At 39.0% G+C, this 23,295-nt stretch overlaps 1 long non-coding RNA gene across 3 annotated transcripts in view; it reads left to right on the top strand.

Annotated features, from left to right (window-relative positions):
- The window catches only part of LOC121659152, a 103,120-nt gene that overhangs the window by 68,370 nt on the left and 11,455 nt on the right, over positions 1 to 23,295 (top strand). For all 3 annotated transcript variants that reach the window (XR_006014183.1, XR_006014182.1, XR_006014181.1), the window contains one exon: positions 19,674 to 19,753. This is a non-coding gene — a long non-coding RNA (uncharacterized LOC121659152). The remainder of the gene's footprint in view (positions 1 to 19,673; positions 19,754 to 23,295) is intronic.

The raw sequence follows: 23,295 nt of genomic DNA, 5'->3' as shown, positions 1-23,295 counted from the left end.
TAAACAGTATAATTGCTTTTGAGACAGCCTTCTCAATTAATTCTGTGCTGTCCTGAGTTTGTGACTTTAATGTGCAGCACATCCTCCGGTCTTCAGAAATATCAAAGCATCAGCAAAAACAAAAAAAACCATTTAAATTAACATCCATAAATAATACTACATCTCATGAGTATGAGTGTTTGAAAACTGAGAGAGACATTCACAGGGAAGTACAATTTTTAAAAAATATTTCCATGCTTCTTCACACTGGACCTTTTTATCTTCTTGTGGAAATGTATGCTGTAGTACACTTTAGTCCCCAGTCATAGCTGGCATGGCTTTCATCTTCCTGCTTGATGCATGGTGGCTTTTTTCTCTGCCTTGCTTGTGGCAGAAAAATGTTGCCTGAATTTTTATTGCCTTACCTGCATGAGAGTGGTAGCTTCCATGAGCAAAATGATTTACCAGCACTTTAGAAAACTGGCCAGTAAGCTTGTAGGTAGCTCTTCTTGTAAGAAGTAATAGGAACTCTATTACATAATCAGTCAGCATTACTGTTCTTTTTGACAAAACAGAAGAGGGGGAAAGAGGAAACCCATGGAAGTACAAAGACACTGTCAACATTTACCTCTGCGTTCATTCAACTTGTTTCAATTACAGGAAAAGCTCTGGTGAGTCTGCCTGTACTAAGGGCTCACCCAAGCAGTGAGACAATGAGAAACTGATCCCTGTGCTTGGAAGGATGGTTTCTGAATACATCCCCAAGGTTTCCCCACGTTCCGCCATCGCCAAGGACAGTTTCCCCAGTGCTCAACCGCGGAGCAGGGTTCTGTCATCCTATACCTATGTCCCCTCCTTACATCTCAAGGATAGTGGCTGTTATGAGCACTAGTCTTTAGGTCTAGAGCTAAAATGCTTTCATCCAAGAGATGACATTCACCTTTAAGCCATTTAACACATGCAGTCCATAATTATAAGAACCTTGGACTGGCCTAGAAAACACTCGTGAAGGGAGGAAGAATATGGCCTTTTTCAGAGTGAGAAGACACAGGCTTAGAAAGTGATTAACTAAAGTCACAAAAACATACATCACAAAGAAACCTCGTGTTCTAATGTATGGCCTCTTTCAAGTCCTGGGGATTCCTGCAAGCTGTGAATATACCTGAAACATCAAGTGTGATTCCTACCTGAGCACAAATGCCTTCTCCAAGTGACTAGTTGCCTTTACTGAAATAGTGCAAGTAGGGGAATGACTTGGACACGACTGTAACTTTTCCCCCTCTCTTTAAGAGACCAGTTGATACTATACAGACCAGATTCTAAGTCTATTCTTTTCTCCTTGACCCTGAGGAATACTGCTCCTTTCAAACTCTACTGTTCTGGCTTTTCTTCTGTTTTATGCCAAAGGAAATAAGCTTGCATGGAATCCCTGCCAGTAAAAAACAGTGCACCCTGAGAATCTTCCTCCTGCTCTTTGATGAGCTCTATTGATGTCAATGGCGTTCGTCTGTGAGATGAAGATCCCCGTTCAGAGCCCATCTCATTATCTTGTAACAGAGTGGAGGAGAAGCTGTATCCCTCCACAGCTTCCTATCATCACTGCAGTTGTAAGAGCTTCTGCAGCCTGTTGGTGCCCACTAATAATTTTTGTGAATGACAACTGGATATGAAAACAGTGTAACATTCATCATCATTTTTTACATATATTGGTCACATCAACCCTAACAGCTTGCTGAAAACCACCTACAATTGTATTTCTAATCAAAATCAGCAATAAAAAGCTCACCATCAGAAATTATTTACAAGCTACTATGAGAAAATTTTTGTCCCCCACCTTCTATTCTTCATAAAAATCACTGCTTCTGAAAATTGAAGACCTTGAAATTCCTTAGGTCTGAAACTGGAGCCCAGCAAGATAGTAATTATCTCCTATCAATTTTCTACTTGCCCTTTATCCCTGCAAACGTCACATTTGTGTGGAAGGGCAGCAGAACATAATGCATCCAGGGAATGCTGCGACAAATGCCTGCTTCAGCTCATTTCCCAAGGCTGAAAGTGAGCACCTTGACATAAGGCTCTAAAGGCACCTGAACAATGAAAAATATTCAGGGACTATCTCAGCATAGGAACGGCCTCACATTTTGGATTCTTGAATGAAAATACATGAAGCCATGTCTGTCAGTGTCTCACTAGTTTGATGATTATAGTTTTTAGTCTATTTAGGGGCTACCATGAGCATAAATCAGGAAATAAATACAGCCTTTAAGGAATAGGAGTTTTAGCCTGTGTTCAATCTCCATCATATTCACATATCCATAAATTTTCAGGCACCTGCCCCTGCCTGGAGTCTGGACAAAGGCGTAGAGAGGCTGAATAGGGATGATCCACTGCAAGAGCAAACTCTGAGCATGGCAGTCCTATATCAGCTGGGCAGGGTAGATGGTAAATTGGGGTGGGCATCACCTCCCACCCCCTGGATTTCTTCACCTCTTTTACAGTGTGATGCTACTGGAGACATCAGACACAGATACGGCAAGCAACAAAAAGACTCTTCTGCTGCCAGAAAGTTAGGGGAGGGTTCTCCTCCCAATGCTTTAAGTTAACATAAGCTGTCAAGTAGTCTAGACTGAAACATCAATAAGAGATGAGGTATTAAATGTGGTTAATCTCACAGGGCCTCAGAGAGAAGTGGGTTTGTTCTCTACCTCTGTTTAGTGTTAGATGGGCTAATGGCTGGCACCCATGTCCATACAGATTTTGAAGACTTTCCTCATGCAATATTAGTTATCCACATCACAGACAGCTTCTGGCTCCTGGCAGGGTGATCTAGTCCTCTGGCAAGCTCCATCACTGCACCCACTCTGGCTGTGCAGAGAACTGTGCTGTACTGAACAACACGCACCTAGCCACTTCCCTCTTAATTTTTGCATTCCTTCTCAAAATGAACTTAAACTTTTGAAAAAAAATGCTTGAAAAATTTTTGTCAGCACAGAAGTCTAAGTTTTCTGCAGATGATGTAACAGTAATGCAACCCCCAAAGGGATGAATGAGGAGCAGCTCAGCTCCAAGCAACTTCTTCCTCTGCAGTTGGCTCTGAATGCCAAGAAGCTGGGGTGCAGGTGTGCATTTCTGCTTATGCCCAGTGTCATAGTTAGATACAAATTTATGTGGAACAGAATGGCAAAGACAACCATCTTTTGATTCAGGCTAAATCTGAGCATTTTCTAAGGTGCCTTGCCCCTACTTTCTCATACTTACTTGTCTCCCAATAATGCTCTGATTTCTAATTCCAAAAAAGCTACAGTTTTGCCTGTTTTCACTGTCCAATAAGTAATGCACTAGTAATGTGGAAAGGATGAAACTTCAGGGTCACAAGCCACACTAGGTTTGTGAAGAGCTGATATCACTGAGAGCTGTGTGTGTGGAACAAGGACAGTACATAACGCTGCTCCCAATGATGACTTATAAATGTTTCTATTGGCTTTTCATGGATAGGCTTAGTGGTATTATCTGTGTCCTTAACAGAATATTCATCAAATGAAAAATGTGTCTGATAACCCACTCTACTGGACAGCATGTCCTGACAGCTAGGGACTACCACTGCACTCCCTCAACTTGGAACAAACCAATTTTGCCAATGTCATTTTTCACTAACTGAAGCCTTTTCACCTCATTTTTATCTCACTGACAGCCCATCTCCAGTAACCACCATTTACACTGACAACAATCTCCTTCCACCACATGCTCCACTTGTCAACAACAGCCACTTTGTTAATATAAAAGCAGTTTCTTGGAATTTTGCTCAGAGTCTCACTCAAGTGTAACTGTATAAGATGTATCTTCCTTCAAAATCCTCATCATCTTATTTTGCCCTGCTTTACTCAGCCAGCTAAGGGTCTAGAAATTATAGCCACATTTCCTCTTCAAAATATATCTATTTGTTATCATAGAATCATAGAATGATTTGGACTGGAAGGAACCTTTAAGATCATGTAGTTCCAAGCTCCCTGCCACACGCAGGGACACATTTCACTGAACCAGGTTGCTCAGAGCTCCATCCAGCCTGGCCTTGAACACCTCCATATGTGGAGCATCCACAACTTCTCTGGAAAACCTGTTCCAGTGCCTCGCCACCCTCACAGCAAAGAACTTCCTCCTAATACCTAATCTAACCTACTGTCTTTCAGTGTGAAGCCATTCTCCCTTGTCCTGTCACTACACACTCTTGTGGAAAGTCCCTCTCTGCCTTTCTTGCAGGCCCCCTTCAGGTACTGGAAGGTCACAGTTAAATCACCCTGAAGCCTTTTCTAGGCTAAACAGATCCAATTCTCTCAGTCTTTCCTCATATTAGAGGTCCTCCATCCCTCTAATCACCTCGGTGGCCCTGCTCTGGACAAGTTCACGTCCTTCCTGTAGTGTGTTCCCCAGATCTGGATGGAGCACTCCAGCTGGGGTCTCACCAGCAAAGCACAGAGGTACAGAATGCCCTCCCCCACCCTGCTGGCCACACTGCTTTTGGTACAGCTCAGGACACAATTGGCTCTCTGGGCTGGAAGAGCACACTGCTGGCTCATGCCCAGCCTCTCATCCACCAGGATGGGTGTGTGCATTTGAGGATAATGCAGAAGCAGTGGTTCTCATTTCTGTATTTCTTCTTACCTTATAATTTCCATTTAAATTCCCAAAAACCAGGGATGCAGTCTCATTTAACATCTTTCTGTCTCATTATCCAGTTCTAAACCAGGCAAACCAACTCTGGAGTGGAGCTTCAGTGTACATATCATAAAAGGAGAAAGGGAAGGAGCATGGAAAGATGCATATCTTCCAGTGGAGAGTAGTGGATCAGTGGGTAGCCTCTGGACACTGGGGGACATTTTCTGGGATGAAGGTTGTCCAACAGACCGCTGTTACCACAGCCACCCATCAGGGATACCTACTCCATATTCCACTGATTAATTTGGTCCTCCTGACCTTCACCTATCTTATCTGTTGCATGTCAAAGAGACATTTCTTTGCATTTCTGAGTCAAAGGCCAAGTACAGCAGTTAAAGGGAAGTCAAAGCAGGATATTTTGAAGACTTTGGAGAAAGATTAGATAGCTATACTGATACTGTATAAACATGGGAAGGGCAAAACATGGGATTCCTGTATTGTCTGCTAAATCATGGAGCCTAAGAGAAGCAGAGACCCTCAAAGCAATGAATCATGAGGAAAAGAATACCAAAAAAAAGTAAAAATGCTTGGTGCTCCTGCTTACAGTTGATATCAACTGCAGTGAGAGCCTATACACATAAATAAACACTCTGAACATTAAACAGAGAGTTTCTGTTTATCACACATTTTGGCTGGCAGTCTTTCTACTGAATGCACTAAAAAACTTGCCTATTGCCCAGAGACCTGGATCCCAGCAAAAGCACAAAAACCTGCTTGGAAGGTTTGGAAGGTTTTTGAACAAGGAAATTGAAACTGGGATCCATCGGTGGTCAGTTTTTTCCCTCCCAAAGTCTCAGGCTTCTGGTCTCTTCCAGGACTATTGCACATCAGGAGGTATCTTCCCTTGGTCCTGGGGGATGTAAAAAGGAAAGTAAGCATTAGATTGCTTTCAAGACAAACAGAGGACTAGAAGGGAAAGATATCACTGCCAGATCTACTAACATAACTGTTCCAGGCTTGGATTATTTTCCCACTTTTGTATGTTGATTCACTGTTGCAGATTTGTACCATTTTTTTTCTCACGGTCTCTGTTCTATATTCCCAGTTTTCTTTCTCCTGTTCCTTTTTTTCTCCATCTGTCATTTTTGTACACTGTACTGCTCCTCCCAACCCTTTCTTGTCCTCTTTTGAGATCAGAAGTATGTGCAGTGCAACAGTTGCTTTCTCTAGCATTTTCAATCATACATGTATACACAGACAGACAAATTCATATACTCGAGAAGACAAATCCAAAGCCCTTTATTGCTTCTTCATCAGGAGCAGAAGATGGTGATGTTTGTGATGAATGTCATGACTCACTTAAATCTGGGCCCTGAGAGCCCTGTCCTCTGTGCAGACGGGTTTTGTCTCGGTGTAGATGATCCACTAAGAGAGCACTACAACTCTTTGGTTGGATCCTCATCCCAAACCTCTCTGTATTTCAGGCCACTGAAAGCCAGTTAGAATGTAAGACCAGCCTTGGAAGTAGGTTTGATATTCTACAAAGATGTAGTGCAACCTCACAGAGGTATGGTATCCTTGTAGTAGCCATCCAGAATGATGCTTCAGGGCTCTGTGCCAGCCAGAGCATCAGGCCTAGGAAAGAAGAATTGTATTGCACTGTTACTTTTCAAATGGCCCTCTCATTGCCCAACCAGAGAGATAGACTCTGGTAGATAATTTGAGTTAATACAAAGCTTTGTTGAGGCTACAAGAGTGCTTAGCATCAGCAAGGAAGTCTGTTGGAAACTGAAGAGTAAGCTTCAGGTGAGAGGCAACTCAGTGCCTCACTTGATAGGAGGAATCCCATTGCTACCCATCAGACAGGTTCGTGGAAGGACTCACATCTCTGTTACTCCTCTCAGCCCTGTCACCTTTCAGATGATGAATTAAGGACATATTTGAATGAACACATGGATGTTGTATGAGGAGGAAGGAACTTCACTTATCCCAGACACCATGTAAATATGTCTTGCAACTTTTCTGGTCAGTGCTTGTTCCTTCTGGTACATAACACTGCTTAACTCATAAGAAGGGGTACTAGCAGATGAAATAAGAACAATTTGTCTTAGGTCATGACAAAATTGACAATGTCACTGGACGTAACACTGAAGCCTATAAAAGGCCTAACAACAAGGCAGAGTAATGGAATAAATAAATCAGAGATGACTTCTAAATCATACAAAATTAATAACAAATTTTTTCTATAATACTAAAGCCCCTGTTCTGAAAAAAATTTACATGACAGACCACAAAGGATTGTTAATATTGTATATATGGAAGTACACACACATAGAAGAGTACCTTGAAAAGGCTTGAAAAGCTCACAAAACCAGCACTTCCACAATTATGCAACCCAGAATTAAAGTTTTCCATATACCCTTAATTTTGTCTGTTTATGAATGACACAATAATCGTTAGGTAAATTTTTAAAGTTATCTTTTCCACACAACTTGGCTGGTGACTGAAAGAAAAGCAGTTTATTGGATTCTTTAGCTTGGTTCTTCAGGCAGAGGTCCCAGACACAGCTTGAATATGGTGTTCACAGCCTGTTCGGTTTGGCATTATTAGTTTCCAACTGGGATTTTCTCTAGCGCTTGCTCTTTACTATATGAGTGGTCAATTTCCACCAGAATTTAGCATTGCATGATCTCTTCTTGGTACCTAATCAGTAGGACTTACAACCTCTAGTTTGGATCCAAGTACTCTTCAAATTACTTTTTGTTAGAGCTAGGCATCAGCAAGTGGGAGCCACAAAATCAGCATAAGGGTATCCAGTAAAAAATGTCAAGAATGTGTATAAGGTCCTAAATGAACTTTAAGAGAGAGAGAGCTCTTAGAAGTTAGAAGATCCTCAAACTGTCTGCACTCAGTTTGGTAAGATGGAAAGATGGGTGGGACTTCCATTTGGAGTCCTTCAAAGGCATCTCCCACACTCCAGTGCCTAAGCAGGGAACTATGCTGTTTATTATAGAAAAGCATTTGGATAAAGTGCCTGAAAGCCCTTCACCCCCAGGACCATGACTGAGGATTTGCTGGGGAAAGATGCAAAGTGGAGGAATTCAAAGCCATGAGAGCACTTTTTTCACATTTCACGCAACTTTGTGAGACATTAATTCAGGTCACTTTACAGAAGGATCTTCAACCCTAGTCTCTATAGATTTCTGCCTGAGTGTTTTTAACTGCTACTTACTTTAAAAAAATCCTTCTCTGAGAAGTCTATTGGATTGAGCCTCCAAAATGAGATCAGCATCACACAGCCATATTTTATGATTCTCCACAGGCCTGGAAGAAAAAGGGGACAGAAAATAGTCTTAGAAAGAGGACATCATTATATGACTGTATATGTCTAGTGACAAAATGAAGATACATAAGTCACAAAATGATGAAAAGAATTGTATATGCATTTAGGCATTTCCAGGACAAGGTATAAACTCAGTTGGTGGGATGGGGATATGAGCACTAAATTTAAGCACCTAAAATGGCAGTGGCCATTATATCTTACCTGTACCTCTTCTTAAGTCCTTCTGTGCTACACAGGATTTCCAAAAGGACAGTTTCTCAGGCAAACAGAGACCTTGGTGACACACAGACCATGTGAAAACATTTGCATGTGTGCATGGTATTACTTACATTTTTAACTTTGTGTTTATGAAAGACTGCCTTTTAAGTAGTAAAATTAATGTCAGGAAGAGGACCCAGAAGGTATTAAACCATCTTTACATTATTTAGTTTATGTGGTCTAACTAAGGCAGCAGGGAATTCAGAAGTGCTAGAGGGGAAACCGCAGGCTGATAGTACCATATGCTTTGGGGTACTCTGAAGGGGGAAAAAAAGTGAGAATACTTTTTATAAGACCTTATAGTCTTTCTTTTCATGAAAAAGTGCATAGAACAAGGCATAGCGAAGCAGTTGAAGTTTTGTTTCCAATGCATGGCGCACAAAGCCCACTACTCTTTATATAAGCACCATTCTTTATAATGATTCATACAGTTGCTTTTGTATTATCTACTCTCTACCATGTCTACAGAACTTCCATAAATCTGCCATTTTCTGCTCAATGCATTGACATAACTGAGTTTTACCTTATTTTGGATGTCACATAAAGTATGTGTGATTCTACCAAACAACTTGTAGGTCAGAATTATATCGAACCATCCAGTGCTACACCTTTGATATTGTGTTTCTGGAACAAACTTACATAAAATCACTAAATACTGTTAGCTGTTGAAAGAAGTTATATATATATATAAAATGAGATTATATATACAATAAAAAATATGTTTCCATATGTGTTTTATTTTTGTTAAGTACATTTTTATTTTTGTTATAGTTGCAAAACCAATCTCTTTTTGCAAGTATGATGTTCCATTGTATTTTAAGGTATTCTTGCTTAGGACAAATTAGGATAATGATTATATTATTATATTAATATAATCAAAATATCTACTTGGCAAAAGAAAATCTGCAGCAAGTACCAGCAAAATTTTTACATAACTTTTAAAATACTTACTGCAGCTGGACATAGGAAGCTAACTAGATATCAGCGCTGCAGCAACCAGCATTTTGACAGTCCTGTGTCATTCTGGCTAACTATATAATACACTATATATACTAACAATATAAGCATCCCCTTAGTGATGCTCTTTCAGAAATGGATTAAATAGTCAATCAAGTTCAATGGTTTCCCATGGTACGGAATTGTATACGGCATATCTGCCAAAAGTCATTGCTACATATTCAAAAGCATGTTATTACTCCCCTGTTAGGTCTTGAGGACAGACTAGTGTTCAGCTGGTTTTATCTAGTCCATCTTTCTATTTATATTATATTAAGTTCTAGAATTCCTATCGCAGTTTGTTTTTATCATCTGAAATTGTGGAATGTAAGTAATCGGAATTCTTTTGAGTCTCATTATTTTTAAAGTTTTCATTTTGATTTTTGTTAGGCAAGAATGGTTTGAGTAAATTCAGGACTACATCTTTGCCTGGTTGAAGCTAGTCTTCAATTGCCTAAAACTGCCTTGATCTCACAACACTGCAGCTTAGTCATAAATTCAAGGAGGCACAAGTCCTTAGTTTGCTTTACCACTGGTAGAGATATCATTTATTGAAAACGCAGTTCTATCTAAAAGTCTGTTGCACAAGCTTTGTGGAATTTTAGTCATCATTTTAGTAGGTGATACTTACAGTTTGACCATTCTGTATCTTGCCATTCAGGACAAGGATGTACAAAATGACAACTGGAAAAAAAAAATCTGTGAACCTGTGCCTGCTTTCGAATTGTTTACTGTGTTTTTTGTTTGCTAAGAAATTAGAGACATTTCCAGGTCCGAACAGTCCAGGACACATAACGCAACAGCAACCAGATTACTGAGGAAGACATCTGCAAGAAAGTCTGATGTATGTATCAGCACATGGGGGATGCTGGGATTTTTCTTTAGCAGGGCTGAGTAGGAAATTCTTTTCTCATTCTGGCAGGATTTTATGATACCAAAGAGAGTATTCTTTGAAAATCTCTCTCAATCTCTCTTTGAAAACTCCATTTTTTTTTCCATAGAGAGATTATCAGTGAAATATTGGCTAAGGTCAATTGAAGCAGATTTATTTCCACATTTCTTATCAACCATTTTATGGTTTAACTTTTTTTTAATACATTTTTCTTCTTAAAAGGAGAAATTATTACAGGAAAACATACTTTGGAAATGCCAAATATGAACATTTATAATTTCAGAAAAACTGTATAAATTGTCAAAACAGAACTTTTTTTATGTTGATTTCAAAGGACTACGTTTCTAAGGAAAACTTCCAACTGTTCTCCTGCTCCACAGCTTTGTGTCCCATGTTTCCCATGTAAAATCTACTAACACCTCTGTAATTAAGGTGCCTGTTAGCAGAATGGCTGATTCAATTTCTTACCCTTGTTTCATCTGTCCTGCTGGCTTTCCTCTGATGGTTTGATCCAACACCTCCAAGGCCTTTTCTAGGCTAGGAAACTGAACAGGACACGGTCCTGAGCACTGCCTTGCAGTCATGCATGCTGCTTAAATCATTAGCATCTTCCCCAGTATGGTTTTGGTCCATGCCAACCAGCACTCTCCCTGCTGGTGCTATAGCATGAACAGATACACAGCTTAAAAACACAGGTATCTAATGATCAAGTGCAGGTTTGGGAACAATTCTGATAGCAATTCTGAGTAGGGATGCCCTATTTTGCTTGGAAAAAATCTTATCTTTATGGATTAAAAACCTGCTATGTTCAGGTAAGTCTCACTCAAAGCAGTCAGAGAAACCTCTCAGTCAATGCTCTTTCCTAAAAGTGTTCCACTACTGTAATAGATCATTTGGGTATGTAGAGACACCTCATTCATAAATAGGTTTTTGTGTAGACACTTTGTCAGAAGTTGCTTTCAAAGTGTTAAACACAGTCTGGTCTGTTACTATCATGTATGTTTTTCTGTGAGAGTTGAAAGGCCAGGCTTCAGTAGGAGCACCTTAAATTAAAAAAAATAAATCAAAATGCATCTTTTCTTTGCACATAGATGTGCTAGCACTTCCTTCCCTCTCACTTAGCCCCACTTGCCACTCATGAGGTGTAGCCACCCATCTGCCCTTATGCCATATTTGTAGCTGAGAAATGCTTCTGTGTACTGCAGAAGCTGAGCAAGATGTACGCAACTGTGCTGGAAATGCTGCTGAAAATGCCCTCTTTCCGGTGAAGGCTGGGAGCTAAGAGAGGGGTAGGGGTGCTTGGTGCAGCAGTTTGCAGGCTGTTTGGACCTGGACTTACTAAATGCATGCTCACAATTATATACTTGATCTTCAGGTCAAGGAGTCACAGTCATAAATCTGTTCAATCAAATATGTGCTGCTGCAGCACTGAGTTACTCAAGCACTGGAAACCCTGAAACCATCACCTCAGTGCTCCAGGAATATGCCATCCCATAAAACAGCTGTAAATTGATTGCCTTTGTGTCTTTGTCTCACATCAAATGTGGCTGTCCCCAAAATTTTAACAATTCCAGAGAAATAGTTTTGTCACTTTTTCTGAACAATGCCTGTTCCACAGAGGTACAGTAAATAATTCCTTGTCTCTGAATTGGTTTACATTTACACTTCAAAACTGAGGAATAAATATGACAGAGCTATTTGATCTTTGCATGAAAATGGACTTCAAAGCTGAATGTGTATTTCTGTTCATTTTACAGCTACAGATTTCTAGCAGAAAGTGATTATGCCTCTGATTACTGATGCCTATTGTAGTAGCAGTTTCATCTAGTGCTTTTTCAGAATTTAATCATTGTCTTTTGTTGACCAGTACAACAGTACAGAGAGCTTTGCACTACATGTGTAAGTGGCTAGTTTAATTGAAAAACGGGCTAAATCTACCAGATTTTTGTAATGCAGTAAATTGTGAATAGGAGAATGAAAATGTGCTCAATGTCTGCATGTGTATTGTTACTTTGAAGCTACTCCCAGCTACCACCACCATAGGATCAGAGGAGAAGCTAACACCCACTACTTTAAATAATTATTAGATTCATTTTTCTCATTATTTCTCATTCATTCTGTTTTGAGCACCACCCCACTTGATGTTATAATTAGTTCTCTGAAAAACCTTTTGCAGAATAAATGGTTCTGGCTTTGGAATATCAGAGATATGGCAACTATGTGTGTTAGGCAGAAGAAACGATTTAGTCATCAAAACTTGCAGTTAAACCCAAGTTTAATTTGAATACTAGTAAGAAAGCCATGCATATAAAGAGTGTATTTTATATTTTCCTCCTTATAAGCAGAGGCCTTAAGTGGATGCATAGAATTTCTAGTATGTTAGCGTGTGGCTCATTACACTGAATTTTTCAAAGACATGCAAATGGAAATTCTTACATTTTTTTTCCACCAAATGTGTGAAACCAGCATAAAACATATTGGGGCAAGTTCACCATCTGAAGTAGAAGGAAAACGGTGATGTTTGGTCTGAATATGTCTATTCAAAAGAAGTTTAAGGAATTTCCCTCTGTTCCTCTATAAGCATTTTTAAGAATTTTTGGCAGAAGGGCTTAAAAGTTCCACACAGTAAAGACCCTTCATGTCTTGTTTTATCTTCTCTGGCTTCTCCTCCAAGTCTTCTTCAGTCTTTTAACTTCTGCATTCCCTGTGCTCCTGACTTTGCATACTACTCATCCCAGAGGGTGCTTCCCCTTCCTGCAGCACAGAGTGAAATTGCAGTTTTAAGTCAGAGTCTGAAAGGTTTCTTACAAGCCTCCACACACCAAGGGCAGCACCCAGACAGTGTTCACCCAGTAGGAGACATTGCCTATGCAGCAATTATTACATTTACTGGAGTTCCACGAGTCCAACAAGAGATAAAAGCCTCCAAAAATTGTTGTCCCTCCTCTCTTTACAAATTCAGTTGCAGGGAGGATTATATGCATGTGCTGGTTTGGGCAAATTTAGAAATATATCCTCTGAGAGAAGGCAGGTTACAACCATGCCTCCCCACACCAGGTTCGGGAAAAAATAAATTTTCCTCAAAGGAAAGTGAAAGAGATAAAAACTATTTATTTAACAAACACACAGGAAAAGGATATAATGCTAAATGATAAAACCTCTCGCTCTGCTGAGAGAAACCTGGGAAAATTCTGAGTCCTTCCGTAGATCTCTCTCTCCCCCTCCTTGGAGCTGGGATGGGGCGGTGGGCCCACCTCCAGGGCCAAGGCCTCAGTGGAAATTCCTCCTGATGTATTCTGATGTTGAAACAGTCCAGCAGAGAAAAAAAAGAAAAAAAACGAAGTCCCAGGAAAACAAAAGTTCAACTCTCTGTCTCTCTCCGGAGAAAAAAAGGAGCTGAAAAACTGGCCAAAAGCAAACAGGGTCCTTTCCCCACTCTCGCTCTGCTGCTGCAGCTGAACACAGAGTGCTGTCTCTATCTCTGTGTGCTTGAAAACATGAAAACAAACTGCAAACTGCTTAGAAAGTTCCCTCTGTTTTGTCTCTCTCCCCTCTCAGGCTCAGTTTAAAGGCATAGAAAGGCACAAAATTAATTTCTGGGCATGGGGCAGCAATATGGGATACACATCATAAAGTCACCCCAAGACAATGCATCAGACAGAAAGAGAGCTTGGAGTACTGGCTCTTAAACACTGATCCCAGACAGACCCAGTCTTGAATGCAGCTCACACAAAGAGAAGAAACAGAAGAGTGCCCAGTGAATTCAGTGGGTTCAGTGGCACTGATTTGGTACTTAATAAGGCTTAAAGAAATGTTGAGCTCTTACAGTTGTCTGTTGGTATAATAATTCACAGCATTAGTGGTAAGATTACATGGTGGCATGGCGTGACTTCTAGATTTCCTTCTCTCTTGATGCCCACTCACCTGTGCAAAATGAGTTTGCAACTATTTCCTTTCCAGGAATAGCTTGTGTCTGGAAAATGCTGCAAAATAAGGAAGTAAGTCAGAATCCTAGAGAATATTGGCCAGTTTGCTCATTACTAAATAAAATTGGGGTACCACTTTTATTTCAGTTATTCCATTTGTCCTGCCAAATGTTTGTTCCAGTGGAAAGAATTCAGGTGTTCCTCATTATCTTTCTGTGCTGTTCTAGCAAATAAAAACATGAAATTAAATTAAGCACTATTCATTGGACAGTGTTTTAATGATTCAAATAGTATAAAGTCAGTATTAGTATTCATGTCACATTCAATTATCTCCTTACCATGTCCCCCCATTTGCTTTTCCATGTGTTGGTTCATCACACGATGCTAATTAGGTCACTTCAATTGGACCATAATTGACAATGACACTTTTGCAGGTTTATATTTTCACACAGAAAATCTGAGAATAAATTAATGACCAGCAATTTTGACAATTACGGTCAATTAAATTTGTCAACATCAGAATTGACAAAATTAATCTATATTTAATATTGAAACCTTGACATTAAGAATGCAGTCTTGGCAAGTAATCAGATTTAGGTGACAAATGAGCAATACTGCATCAAAATTATTCATTCTCAAAAGATATGGGCTAAAATATTGACATCTTTTAGATCTAATGTCCTACCAATAAACAACTAAATAAAAAAAGACCCTGAAGCTCACATGCAGCAGTGGGAAAAAAAATGATCTTCTAATTAATGACCACACCATTTTCTAGGTTTTAACAAAAGTATAAAAAATTCCAGTATTGGGGATTCAGTGTTTAAACTGCATGCCTATTTCATCTAAAACTTTATCTAAAAAAAGAAAAAAAAATCTCAACCACATGTCTTTTCTCATTCCTAGACTGGCTATAAATTTTTATAGGCAAACTGCAGGACACCTTGGGAATTTACTGACAATAATCGACATTAATCTAATACCACTGGGTCCATGCACCAGAACTATAGATTTTGTTGATTCTTCAGGGCAAACAATTACTATTACTGATAGTAATCCTCCCCTCAGGCTGCATATACCTTATAGTCATAGTAAAAAAACATCAAAATTAAATGCAGAGCAAATTCACTGCAAAATTAATTAAATCATAATTAAAATATCAGAATAAATATGACCATAGAAAAATAAATTAAAACACAGAGTAGTCATTTCGGTTTGTGATATATGTATGAAAGAACTAAAAATATTATAAAGGATTCCTTCTCAAGAAGCCCTGGAGAGCAGGTTGTACCAAACCAAAGCTGGATGAGACTGGCAGCAGTTTTCCAATTTTGGACCTGGAAGAAAATGAAAAGTCCATTTACTGAACTTCACTTCTGAAAAACAATAAAAATTCAATTTTAAATCCTCTTTATTGTTACTACCTTTTGCTTGAATACATTTTGTCCTGAGGATACACACAGGTCAAAGAGTTGCATTAATGCAATTCAGACAGGCTTTTTGAAATTAACCCCCCACACACTTTGTAACACCCAGGGAGACTTCAGTCTTCTGTGGTCATTTGGAAGTCATTAGTCAAGCTAAACAGCCATGAAAAACATTGATGGGACAGGATAGTAAATCAGACACAAAAATTCCTTATTATCCAGGATATATTAACTTTGTGCTTAACATGGTGCTAGTGCTATATCAACTGTAAAGCAAGATGGCTTGACAGACATTGATATAGTTGGAACTGTATTCCTGTAGCCAAATGCAAATTGAGGATAAAGCTGGCAAATCAGAGAATAGACTTCATTAGCTTTCCACGCATGTGCTTGCATGTGGACATCATATTGCCATATTCATTTCGACCTAAAGTAGTTAAATTCATTAAAAGAATTAGCAATTCGTTACAGCACTATTTCCTGATTGAACTATGGGGCCTCAGTCACTATTTTCACAACTGCCAGGGAGGCCAAATCAAATTTAATTGGAAATTAGAGTAAAAAGAGCTGTGTGTCCTGTATAACTCCCCTTGCATTTTTCAGAGTGTAAGACAGAATGTGATAATGTGATGTCTGAGCAAAAGTTAACATTTTCAGTGCTCTGTGGGAATTATTTTCACCTTTCTTTATCTAAACCATCGGATTGGGTAGAGAATGCTGTTGTGCCTAAAAATTTAGGTCTTTAAGTTTTTATCAGTAATGTTCGCATTACTAGAGTGCTTAAGAAGTTCAAAAAGAAACAGTGTTCTAGCTGACGTAGTCTTACACCAGAGTGGAAGCATGATTATTTAAAAGCAAATTTAAAGTCACTTTGAAAATAAACAGGTGGAAAGAAAGATGGGAGAAAAAGCAAAAGAACACAGCTCAAATGCCATTGTAAGCAAGAGAAATATGCATGAAAATGCCCAATTTTCAGAAGAGGTCCACCTGCAGAATCCCACATTTAGTTTGCAACACAAAGCAATGAATAATCTTGGCTCTTGAACACTTCTGACAATCTGTTTCCTTCGGTCAGGTATTTCCTCTTGTCCATTCTGATTATGTCAGAGTAACCAGAGCAGGGAATCCTTCTGCCTGTGATCTGTGTCACCATTTCTGACAAAGCAATGGTGACAACAGTATGATATCCATTTATTCACTAAAGAAACTGCATGGTGAGCTCAATAATTATAAAGCAAGAAGATAACTAATACAAAGGGTTATTTGACCACTGGCAATAAATGTACCCTCCACAATGGACTACATGTCAAAAGTGAGACAAAAATTCTCATATCTATGTGGGGTGTAAATCTCACTTTTTAATTAAGCGAGGAACCCAAAAATGGACCAATGGAGTACAGACTCCCTCAGGAGGAAGGAGGCTTGTCTGAGTTGCCAAAAACACCTCACTGACTTATGTCCATACACAATCTTTCTGGCAGCTTCTCACAGAAGCCACCCCTGTAGCCCCCATACTATGAAAACCTGTCTATGCAAAACCGTACAAAGTCTAATGACTCAAAACCTAGCTGCTAGTTTGCTGTTTGGAAAATAATAAAGAGAATGTGACTGCTTTAAAATACCCAAACTGTTCACAGCTTGTGAGCTGTCATTCGTTCAAATGTACTATGGAAGGTCAGCAAAATATTTTTTCTTTCTGTATCAAATTTTTGCCACAGAAACAATTGACAAATGTAATTTTTGAATATCCACCTTTGAACCATATATATAATGCCACCTTTAATAAGACTGGCTTATTAATAAAGATGAGAGGGTATCAGAATGGTTTAAGGGAAGAAGCATGGGATTCCTTTGGAGCACATTTATTAACTCCTAGATGATCACCTGGATACAGTAAAATGATGTAAGCATGACCAGATCTGTCTTCCGTGGCAACTTTAGAGAGTTTTCTGTGTGTTAAGATGGAAACTCTGAAACTGGATTTTAGAGAAGCAAAATTGCTCTTTCTGCCACTGCTGCTGCATTTGGGGATGGAATCGGAGAAGTTTGTTCTGTTCCAGATACGCTCAGCCTCTAACACTGACATGCATGAGTCATTTTTGCAACCAGTTTTGCAACCAATTTTAGAGATAGAGGTCTTTTGAGATTTCCAGGAGAGCATTCCAGCTCCTCCATCCAGGGAAAATCAACACTAGTAACACTTAAGTGAAAAAACTGTTGTGCAATATATTTTACTGAAGTTTTTTAAGATTATTTAAAACCCTTAAGTGGAAGCTGCAATCAAAGTTTAAAGATGTCTAAATTTACAAGGAATCATTTGAATGCTATTTATTTATTTGTTTTTTTTAATCAGGAACTGCAGATGAAGAAACTCACTCATCTTAGCATTAAAAGTGCAATGTATCCCCTCAGGGATGAGAAGGAAGCTCTGAAGTTACCACAATACACAAAACACTCTTCAGTACCTCTGCAAAGTTGCACAAAGCACGAGGCTGAATAGGCTTCCATACAGATATTATTTCTTCTGATAGAAATAAGTACCTTTTAGATGGTGTCAATAAGATATAAATACAGCCTCTTGAATCACACAAACATACAGAAGAAGATTACAGATAAGTGAGACCTCCAGGGAAAGGTCTACATCCAATATTTTTACAGCATGGTTGATGCACAGCAACCATCTCTTCTCAGAAGAGTCATTTTCTTTTGCTGTTGAGAGCCATGGCGGGCAGGAGGCAATTCGTTACCATTCCCACTTGGTTGGGATGAACAGGGATTCCCACAGCAGACCCACACACTTTCAACTGCCCCCACCAGTTGGACTTTCCTTTTTATGGCTTTCTAATGCTCCTGACAGATTAGAATTAAGCAATGATAAACAGATTCATAGGGGTCCGTGAGAGAAGAACACACAGCCCCAACCACACAGCCCAAGGGTGATTCCAGCTGTCATCTTTGCAAGATGTATTTTCTACCCCAGGCATTTGCCCTGTATGAGCAGGAAGAAAAGTTTCCTCTGTGACAGCTAATGAGTCTCTTGCATGGTTATGTGTTTGGAAGAACAATATCAATCAGATATGCCTGCAAAGAGCTGCTTTCCCTGAGCATCCTTTGGCTCAGCACATTTAAGCACACCATTTCTGGCCCAGTTTGGGCAGGATATTTGCATATTTTTTGTTGTTTGCTTTGCCTGTCCTCCATTAGGTTTTTATGATGTATTAAAGAGGTATTGTGGTCTAATCCCACCTGGGAAATCTGCCTCAGACAGTTGCTTGCTCACTCCCTGCAGTGGGATGTGAGAGAGTATCAGAAGGCTAAAGGTGAGAAAACCCATGGTTAGAGATAAAGACAGTATAACAGGTAAAGCAAAAGCCACACATGCAAGCAAAGAAAAATGAGGAATTCATTCACCAGTTCCCAGGGGCAGGTAGGTGTTCAGCCATCCCTAGGAAGTCAGGGGTCCATCACATGTAATCATAGAATCATAGAATGGTTCGAGTTGGAAAGGATCTTCAAGATGATCACCTAGCTTCCTTCTAGACTTGGAAAGACAAACACCACCACAATGAAGGTCCCTCTCTTCCTCCCTCTTCCCCCAGCTCTATATGCTGAGCATGACACCATACAGTATGGAATGTCCCTTTGGTCAGTTGGGGTCAGCTGTCCTGATTATGTTCCCTCCCAACCTCTTCCCCAGCCCCAGCCTACTCATTTTCAGGACAGCCTGAGAAACAAAGACCTCAACTCTGTGCAAGCACAGCACTGTAGGAAGCTCGATAAAGGAAATTAACTTTATCCCAGCCAAAACCAGTACAAGGGAAGATCAGGAATAACTCACTAAAGAGTTCTGGTGGCAGAGAACTAAGTTTGTCTGAACTGAAGCTGCAAGAAGTGAAAACCAGCAGCTGGGAATGGCAGTGCACAACATGGAAAGACTCCTCTTCCAGACATGTCATCAACCCCAGTCCATTCCTTATCCTTTTAAAGGATTTAATTATTTAATCATTCAACCTAGGCTTTTGCTAATCCCAGCTGTCCCCACCATATACTACCAAAAAAACTGTGTAAATACTTGCAAAGACACAATCATAAAAGAAAAAAGCCTGTTTATGTTGACTAGAGAAATGTGAATTTTCATGACTGCTTTTAATTTTTCCCATGTTTTTTTCTCCTTATTTGTTAAAAAAACATGAAAAAAGTTGGGCTGTTTGTGTTTCAAGTGAACACTAGCCTCTGCCTCGAGCAGGATGCATGGACATGACCGTCTGGACTTTCAAAGGTAGGTGAGTGAAATGAGAAGCACAAATTACACCAACTTTTAATTTTACCTCTGTTTCTGATGCATTCAAACAATCCTGAAGTTCTCCCATGAATTTTATTTCCTATCTTCCCCCTCCAAAATATTGAATGGGATGGAGTCCTACCAAAGGTCTCAGCCTTACATGGATACGTGAATTGGAATTTGACCATTTTTCTAATCTAGGTATGACACAGAGATTTAACCATCTTTTTATGATCAACTGGCACTGCAGCTGGATCAATAGGAAAGTGGCTTATGGCAGCATTAGGAAACTCTCCCTGAGGTCAGCAGGTAGAGGCAGCATCCACATGGCAGTGTGCCCTGCTCTATTTCTTTCCTTTTCTAGTGGCAAGCAAATGTCTAAAAGAGTGAAGGAGAGACTGGTGTAAATGAATCCATTTTGGATTTTGCTGGAAGCACAGTGGGTGCTGGGCTGGGACTGCAGGCCCAGTGAGAAAGGCAGGGCAGTGGGAAGGGGTGTAGTTCCTTTCCCTTGTGCTTTGATTCAATGTCAGTGACTTGTGGCTCCACTTCATCCAGAAATGTTCTTTAAAACAACACTAAAACAGGACCGAACAATCTGACATACCAAAGACAGCTGAGCACTGTTCTAGCCAAGTATTTCCTTCACTTAGGATTTTGAATCTTTTCTTTATCGTGTGTTGCATTCCCTTTAACTTGCATCTAGAGTGTTACTGAAATAACAGAGGTTTGTTGAATAGCCCAAAGGCAGAAAAGCCCCTTTCTACAGCTGTGTTTTTGAAATCTAAATTTAGAAGGGGCTCCAGGACACAGTTTCCACTTGGGTCCTGAATATTCTTTAATTATGGCTGTGTGTTATGGCTGTTTGGTTTTCACAGTAGAAAAGAGGAAAGTCATAAACTAGTGGGAAGATAATTGCTCCCCTTTCCTCAGAAAACAGAAATATACACAGAGTAAATTACTTTTATTTTTAAATGGAGATGTCTTGCTCACTATATTAATAGATCTAAGAGTTATTTGGATTATGGGTACAGCAAATGTGTGATTTAACTGTAGCTCACATCCTCTAAAGACAAAAAATTGTAACTGATTGCTCTAAAGTGCAATGCATGGCAGTTCATTTAAGAAAAAAAATAGAATCAGTAAAAATATAAAGCATGGAGAACAAAAAAGGCAACGGAAATTGAATATGCATATAATTATTTTTCCAAACTCATTGCAAAACCATTCATATAATTTAAAAGCATTCAGAAATGAGGTCAGCTTCTGGCAGATCATGTGGTCCTGACTTTACTGAACCACTGTTCTGTGATCATCTCCGTATGTGTCATCCTTCTGCTGTGTAAATTTGTTTTCAAAGTCTACAGATATCATTAAAGTGACATGTCTGCAGCCTGGTATAAAAGACTGAGCACTTTGCAGTTAAAAAAAAGTCACGAATTTGTTAATCACTAAAGATACACAGAAGATAATTTCTCTGTAATTACTGTATAGTCATCAGAAACATCTTGTTTATTCCTCGAGAGATTAAATTTTCCAAGACAAGAAAAATATTGCTGTAGACATAGAAATTCAGTTTTTCCTAAAGCTTACCAACAGCCCTCAAATTTTGTACACTTTTCTCTTTTCTTAATATCCTCCTCATTCAAACACTGTGCTTCCTAATCTCTTAAGAGAAGGCAAGGTCTGGAACAATGTCTTTCACACTGTCGTCTTAAAGCAAGAGCAAGTACTTAAGCTAAGGATTAAGGAAATAATATTGGTCTATAAGAGAAATCAATTAAATAGTTGATACAAAGTCAGTATTACCTGGATGTCTAAGAAGAGAAGAGGGAAGCATTGAAAATAACTTGGTTTTGTAGCCTGAATTTCCCTGAAATAAGTTTACTGGTCCAGAGAGGCTTTTTTTTCCTCTTTGGTCTTTCTGATCATAAGGAGTAATCAGACAGTATGCAAGCAGTTTAAAATAATAAGAGAAAGTGGAAATATTTCTGAAAATAAATAGCTTCCAAAATATTTTTAATTAAATCAAATTAATCAAAATTAATCAAAACTAATAAAAATTACTGTCCAGATAGGAGCAAGAAAATCAGCTGGTTTTAGAAATTTAGAGCTGAGATTACTCAAACAATAGTGTATTTTTATAAGTACTGAGTTCAGTTAAAGTACCCATCCTAGAAAATTACTTTTTCCATTGCTCTTATAAGAACTTTCTATGTTAAAAAAAAACTTTTAAACTTTTGAAGAAACTGTTTTAATCTTCCAGTTTATGGTCAACTTCTCCAGGTGTATTAAGGGTTCTTAAACACAGTGACAAAGAGCTGCAAAACTTATTACCAAATCTGCACATCAGATTCTGCTGGCCTTGCCATGCATGAGTTGTTTCATCCTGTGAACTAGCATTCACAAGTGTTTTATCTTTACCAGTGTTTATCATTACCAGCTCATCAAGTCATAACTCACCACAGTGTAATTCTTACCAAGGAATTATCCCGTATTATTGTTTTAAACAATAATACAGTGAAATGTCCTGTGTGCTCTGCTTCCATAAACTTGAACAATTACATTAGGAAATGTTTTGTGCTTTTTCCAGCTTTGAGCTGGCTAGTACCTCATAAAAATTGATTATAACAAATAGTTCTGTCAAAAAAAGGGCTTAATTCTAAGTAGAAATACAAAAATTAATCTGAATATTTGGAATAATAAGAAAGGATTAGAAAATAGAGAGATTATTATACCACTCTATAAATTAATGTTTCACATCATTAATGGATTCTGTGCCGGTGTCCGAGGTAGAAAGAGAGTGTAGAAGGACTGCTGAAGGTACAGAGAAAATCAAACAGATGGATCACAAAAGGGCAAGCAAGCAAATATAACAGCTTCTCTATGAGGAACAACTGAACTAAGGCTCCCCAGATTCAAAAAGAGAAAATAGAAAGAGAAATGACTGAAGGATAAAAAATTATGAGCAATCTAAGTGAATTTGGAACAGTGAGGGTTTGCCTTTTCCAATAAAAAAAAATCACATGAAATCACAGCTAGCAAATTCAAAACAAAAAGGTCTTTACAAGATGAACTCTTAAGATATGGAAATCCCTGCTGCAAGATGCAATTTAGCAATTTAGAAAAATAAATCCATTGATCAAATCCATTTAGAGCTATTTATTGTTTATTCTTAAATGTTATTTCTGGGTTTCTGGCATTCTCTGAACTACAAACCACTGAAGAATGAAGAATTCCATGGAACAATAATGCTGTACACCCTACTTCCTCACCCTCTTAACCAGACATATTACAACTGAAAAGAACAATGGTAAATGGATCTTTACTCTGACCCAGTGGAGAATTTTTATGCTCTGAGAGGCTGACAGGTTAAGATATACACTGCAGATTGACAGCTCAAACAGTGAGTTGTTTTGGGGCCACAATCCTTTGCACAGAAGTTTTGAAGCTGCAAGAGTTCAGTAGTTTTCACAGCACCTGCTTGGCCATCCTGGATCCATCTAACACTATTGGGTGTTCAGAGCTCAATTCACTGG

The sequence above is a fragment of the Corvus kubaryi genome, unplaced genomic scaffold (assembly GCF_017639235.1).
Source record: "Corvus kubaryi isolate FWS band 111438036 unplaced genomic scaffold, C.kubaryi_AGA036_p1.0 split3-73, whole genome shotgun sequence".
Taxonomy (NCBI): Eukaryota; Metazoa; Chordata; class Aves; order Passeriformes; family Corvidae; genus Corvus; species Corvus kubaryi.
Note: the sequence above shows the minus strand (reverse complement) of the source record. Positions and strands in the feature narration are given on the sequence as shown.